We start from the raw sequence: 6,178 nt of genomic DNA, 5'->3' as shown, positions 1-6,178 counted from the left end.
GAACATGAAGCCACTCGTAGATCTCCTATCAACAATGCTACTTGCCCAATCTGCATCTGTATACCCATACAATGCTAATGGCGCATCTGCTGCATAGAACAATGCGTAGTCAAGAGTCCCTTGCACATACCAAAGTGTGCATCGTACTCCATCCAAATGTGGCTTCCTCGGAAGCTGCATGAACTGACTCTCCAAGCCTACTGTGTAGCTCAAGTCTGGCCTCGTGATAGTCAAGTAGATTAGACTACCCACAATCTTCCTGTACATCTTGACATCCTCAACAACATCACCCTTCTCTGCACTCAGCTTTGCATTCACATCCAAGGGAATAGAAATTGTCTTACAATCAGCCATACCATACTTTGACAACATGTCCAAAGCATATTGTCTTTGTGACAACCATACACCCTCTGGAGTCCTGATCACCTCAATGCCAAGAAAGTAGCGCAACTCGCCCAAATCTTTCATTTCAAACTCTTGTTTGAGAAGACCCTTCACATGGTCAATCTCCATAGCATTGTCACCCACAATAATAAGTTCATCTACATATATGGTAATGACCACAATTCACACATCACTCTCACGTACATCGAGTGAATGATCAGCATGAGCTCTCCTAAAACCAATACTGACAAGGTACTTGGCAATCCTGTCATACCATGCTCTAGAGCCCAGCTTCAAACCATACAAAGATTTGAGAAGCCTGCATACATAATCTGGGTAATCTGGATCGACATAACTAGGTGGCTGATCCATATACACTTCCTCTTGCAACTCACCATTCAAGAAGGCATTCTTTACATCCATTTGATGCATAATCCATCCTCTAGATGCAACCACTGCTATGACAGCTCTCACAGTCGTCATCTTTGCCACTAGAGCAAAGGTCTCCTCATAGTCTATGCCATACATCTGTGCATAACCCTTTGCGACCAGCCTTGCCTTGTGATGCTCAATGTTACCATCAGCCTTATGCTTGGTTTTATACACCCATTTACAACTAATAGCTTTCTTGCCACTTGGCAATGGCACCAACTCCCATGTGTCGTTTGCTTCCAATGCAGCCATCTCTTCATTCATTTCATCATCCCAGTGCACATTTCCAACTGCATCCTCAAAACATGTGGGCTCCACATCCTGTATCACCTTAGCCATGTAGGCTTGGTGATGCGCTAGATACCCATCATAAGTCAATTTTTGAACTTGATTTTTGACTCTGTTAGACCTGCGCGGTCCTGGGTCACTCCTTTGTCCTCTAGCATCTTCTTGTACTTTCCTTACACCAGGTGTCCTGACAGCCGGAATTCCAAATTCCTCATCAAGACTTTGTTCAGAACCATTTGAATCCATGTCTACATGTGAAAACCCTGATGATGCATCAGCCATAAAGGGAGGTTCATCTACCTTTTCCTTTCCTTTTCGTGATACATTCCCTGTACCTGTTGGTGGAGTAACCTCCGTACGTAGTCTACCATTCCATGGCTTCTCAACAGAGCCACGAGAAGAGGACTCTTGTGGTCCACTCAAAACCTGTGACTGTGGCCTCACATTTTGTACAACCACATCATCTTTTACATCAGCCCCAATAGTGCCATGTGCATTACTATACCCGCTGCTCATCTCATCAAGGACTATATCTCTGCTCACTCGTAATTCTCGTGTAGTAGGATTGTAGCACCTGTACCCCTTTTGTTCAAGGGAATATCCCACAAGAATACATTTCTCTGCTTTAGGATCCAATTTCCTACGCAACTCATCTGGTACATGCACATAAGCTATGCATCCAAACACTTTCAAGTGTGCCAAATCAGGCTTTGTACCTGTAAACTTTTCCTCACTATGTTACATCATGCACCGCAGCTGTATGTGTCCTGTTCATAATGTACATAGCTGTATTTACAGCTTCAACTCAGAAATGATAAGGCATGTTCTTCTCATTCATCAATGCACGTGCAACCTCTGCAATGTGTCTGTTTTTCCTTTCTGCGACCCCATTCTGCTGTGGAGTATATCTGCATGTTAATTGCCTGCGTATACCATGCATTCACAGAAAATCTGAAAAATCGTTGGAGAAGTACTCTTCCCCTCCATCTGACCTCAATGTCTTGATTTGCATATCTGTCTCCTTCTCAATCATGACTTTGAAGTCCTGAAAGTGACCAAACACTTCACTTTTGTTACCCACGAAGTAGACCCATACTTTCCTTGTATGGTCATCAATGAAAGAGACATAATACCTACAACCATGTATACTTGAAATATCGGTTGGACCCCAAACATCTGTGTGCACCACCTCAAGTGTCTTTTTACATACATTGCGCTCATGTGGAAATGAGCCCTTTAACTGTTTTCCAAACTGGCATGCTGCACACACTTTATGTATACCATCCACCTTGAATTTGGGCAAACCTTTTACAATCTATTTTGATTGCATGCTGCGCAATCTCTGCTCATTGACATGGCCAATGCGTTTGTGCCAAATGTCAACATCAGCCACAACACCTGTGCCCTGTGCAAATAATGCAGCTTTTACCTCAGGCATGTCTACATTCAACGTAAAAATTCTGCCCACACATTTTCCCTCTGTGATCAGCTTACAGCCATTTTGGAAATCTTCTACATAACAGCCATTCGGATTGAAGCGAACCTGCAAACCCTGCTCAAGCATTTGTCCAACAGAAACAAGATTCTTTGTAATGTTTGGGACATGAAGTACATCTGCTAAGTACTTTGATTTCCCACTCTTTGTATTTAGGGGTATGTCCCCTACATGAGCAATGGGGTGAGCTGTGTCATCTCCTGTCTGCACATAGCCTGACACATCTGGTTTGCACATATCTCTAAACCACTCTCCACGAGACGTCATGTGATTAGAGGCACGTGAATCCACATACCAAACATCATCTTGGGTGGAATTCTCTGCAGTCATTGTATTCATTACATGCTGCATAAGAAACATGCGCTCGCTTTCGCTGTCATCTGCATCTCTGCTAGTAGATGCATAGTTGCCCTGTTCTCTCTTTCCACTTGCTTTTCCCTTTGGACAGTCACGTGACATGTGACCTCTTTCACCACAAGTCCAACATTCTCTGCTATCTGGAGTATGTTGCTGCTTGCTTGATCCTGCACCATGACCTCTTTGACTCCCCCTGCCTTGAGATTGGATTCCCCTGCCACCTGTATTGTTTTGATTTGATTGACCTTCTTGAAATTGGCCCCTGCAACCCCTTGGGCCTCGACCACGACCTCTACCTCTACCTCTGTTGAAGTTAGAATAGAAATCCTGTTCAGAATTATTTCTGCCATGAGAAGAAGATGTGTCAAGGTTCTTCTCCTCAAGAATAAGCATAGAAATCAAATCTTGGAACACGGGGATGTCGTCTCTTGTATTCATGGAAGACCTGAAATGTACATACTCATCTCCTAGGCCATCCAAGCATGCACGGACAATGTCATCGTCTTCCACTGAGACTTTAATAGATCCAAGAGTCTCAATGACACTCTTGATCTTCAAGGCATAATCATTGATTGAGAGGTTGTTCCTCTTAACCTGATTTAGCTCCGACTTTAGTTGAAGCTTCCTGGCCTTGGTGTTCACCTCGAACACTCTGCCTAAGTTTTTCCATGCAATGGCAGGGGTTTTAGCATCCTGTAGATAGCCCATCATGCCATCTGTGATGCTCATAGAAAGCCAATACATCACTTTTCTCTGGCCTTGCTGCTAGTCCCTCAAAGCTTTTCTTTGTTCTGCTGTAGCATTTGCCTCGGGAATCTCTGGTTCCTTTTCATTGTCTCCTTCTACATAGTCCCAATAACCTTTTCCTTTTAGGAAATTTGTTATTCTGAACTTCCATGCAGGGTAGTTATTTTTCTCAAGCTTCTCAGTAACAATCTGACTGAAACCGTCAGACATCTTGAAGCACTAAGACAAAATAGCTGCAATCTGCAAAAACCTGCAAATCTGCTGAACCTGCTATCGTTGTACCTGTAACGCTTTCTACACTCAACGAGTGTCCACAATCAAGAGTACATACAACCACTCTCTTGCCTGCACCAGGCTCTGATACCATGTAAAGAAAGAGGATGCAAGAGAGCTACACAAGACAAGCACAAAGCACACAAAGATGGAAAGCTTCTTCTTCTTCTCACAGAAAAGAGAGTACAAAATGACTAAGTGCTAAAATTGAAAAGAAGCACATATGTACATGCGGTCACTAAGTGTGAACTCGCTAGAAGCGTACAAGGCTGGCACTATAAGTGTAGTCCAGCTGTAGAATCACTGGTAGAGATCCTCCATGTCGGTCACCTAATGCGCCAGTGAGTAAATGTCGTAAGCGGCCAAGACCCGTAGTGGATGCCAGCTCATGATGTAGAGCTCGACATCTCAACATAGGCTAGAGTATGTGAAGAGTGGGATGCTGGTGGGATGATTCTAGGATTGGGAAGAGGATCTACATCAGCATTTGTTGTTTCCACAATTGGGCAACTTCTCAAGGTGTGCTATGGAACTTCTTAGTTGTCGGTTTCCTCAAATGTTTGAGTTGTTAGTATACTAAAATAGTATCACTATGCATGCTTTTCATGTGCGAGTCATTTTATCTTATTTCTTGCAATTATACAAGAGGGAAAAATCAAGGACATCGTCAGTGTTACAACTTATTGTCTATAGGATCACTTACCATGCAGTTATTGTTGTTTTTTTGTCAAGGACTTCTAATGACTTTTGAAGACTATGTTTATGCTAACAATGGACTGAAAATCAAGCGACCTCATTTATAATTTCTTTTTCATATAGTACTGGATGAAAGAGAAAAAAAAATTCTCTTTCAATATTGGATGATCATCCTCGGGTCAATTTCTAAAGTGATTTTGTGCTTCACATGTCATATGGCTGAAAGCGTTATTTGTAAGCTTCATCACACATTTGACCAAGTATCTTGAGATTATGGTTTGAAATCCCTTGGGTTTATTGTCTTATAGACATACAAGCTTCTACATACTCTCTCATATTAAAAGAAATCCCATTACTCAATGAGATTTGGGCAGATATACCCCCCCCCCCCCCCCCCAAGAGAGAGAGAGAGAGAGAGAGAGAGAGAGAGAGAGAGAGAGAGAGAGAGAGAGAGAGAGAGATCTAAATGCTTCTTGTCACAAACCTCGAAGGATCGAGGAAGAAAGAGAGGGATTGAGAGAGAGGCAGAGAGTCCATGTGGTCAGCCAATAGCTGCCCCTCGTCGTTTTTTCTGCCTCTCATCTTTCTCCCACAGCTTGCATTTCCAGCTTGCAACCCACAAGTAGGTGCCTTCTTTGATTACAAAAGCGACATCCTCCCCACATTCTCTCTTTCCCAGGGTTTTTAAAAATTTAATAAGACATACATATATTTGAATCAAGGAATATTTATCATTTTTGAAGAGACATACACATGTTTAAATCCCTCATGTTAAATTATTTTGCATTTTATCCCACCTCAACCTACAGACGAGTCTCATTTGAGCAGACCGCAATTATAACACCCCCCCACCATCCCACCCACCAAATCCATTCCAAGTCTTCGTGAACATCTGGTTGATGGCCCCAGGCCAACAACCGCCCACAACCTACACCCAAGCCTCTTCTAATACATCGAGATGCACTTCAAATACTTTGTATTATGCAAGGCAAGAGAATTATTTCACAAGAGATCATGAAAATTCTTACCAGATAACCACGAAAGAAGTGAGCATCGGAGCATCCTTTCTTCAAAAAAAGCATGTAGGAGTCAGGGGATTTGCTGAAGGTGTGAATGTGGGGGACATGTGAGAGTGAGTGCTTCAATTAATGTATTTGGCTACCCAAATATACCGCCTGGGCACTCAGAGGAAAGGGCGTGGCAGGTAATCAGGAGGCAGCATAAATCAACGTTCTCATTGGTTGCATCGGCTCAGAATGAGCCAGCTCAATTTGGAGCTTTGTTTGGTTCTGTCAGCATGGGTGAGGCAACTGGAACTAGCGTGTGCTCAAGCTAGTTTTGAGAAACTCAAAGAATCTTTGGTGAATGCTCCAATATTAAAGCTTCCGGGCTTCTCAAATACATTCACTGTGCTCACTGATGCAAATGGACAAGTAATTGGTGGCGTTCTATCTCAAGAAGAAAGGCCAGTAGCTTATGAATCTTGTAAGTTACGTACACATGAGT

The sequence above is a fragment of the Adiantum capillus-veneris genome, chromosome 11, assembly GCF_014529385.1.
Source record: "Adiantum capillus-veneris isolate H3 chromosome 11, ASM1452938v2, whole genome shotgun sequence".
NCBI lineage: Eukaryota > Viridiplantae > Streptophyta > Polypodiopsida > Polypodiales > Pteridaceae > Adiantum > Adiantum capillus-veneris.
This window is presented reverse-complemented; position numbering follows the sequence as displayed.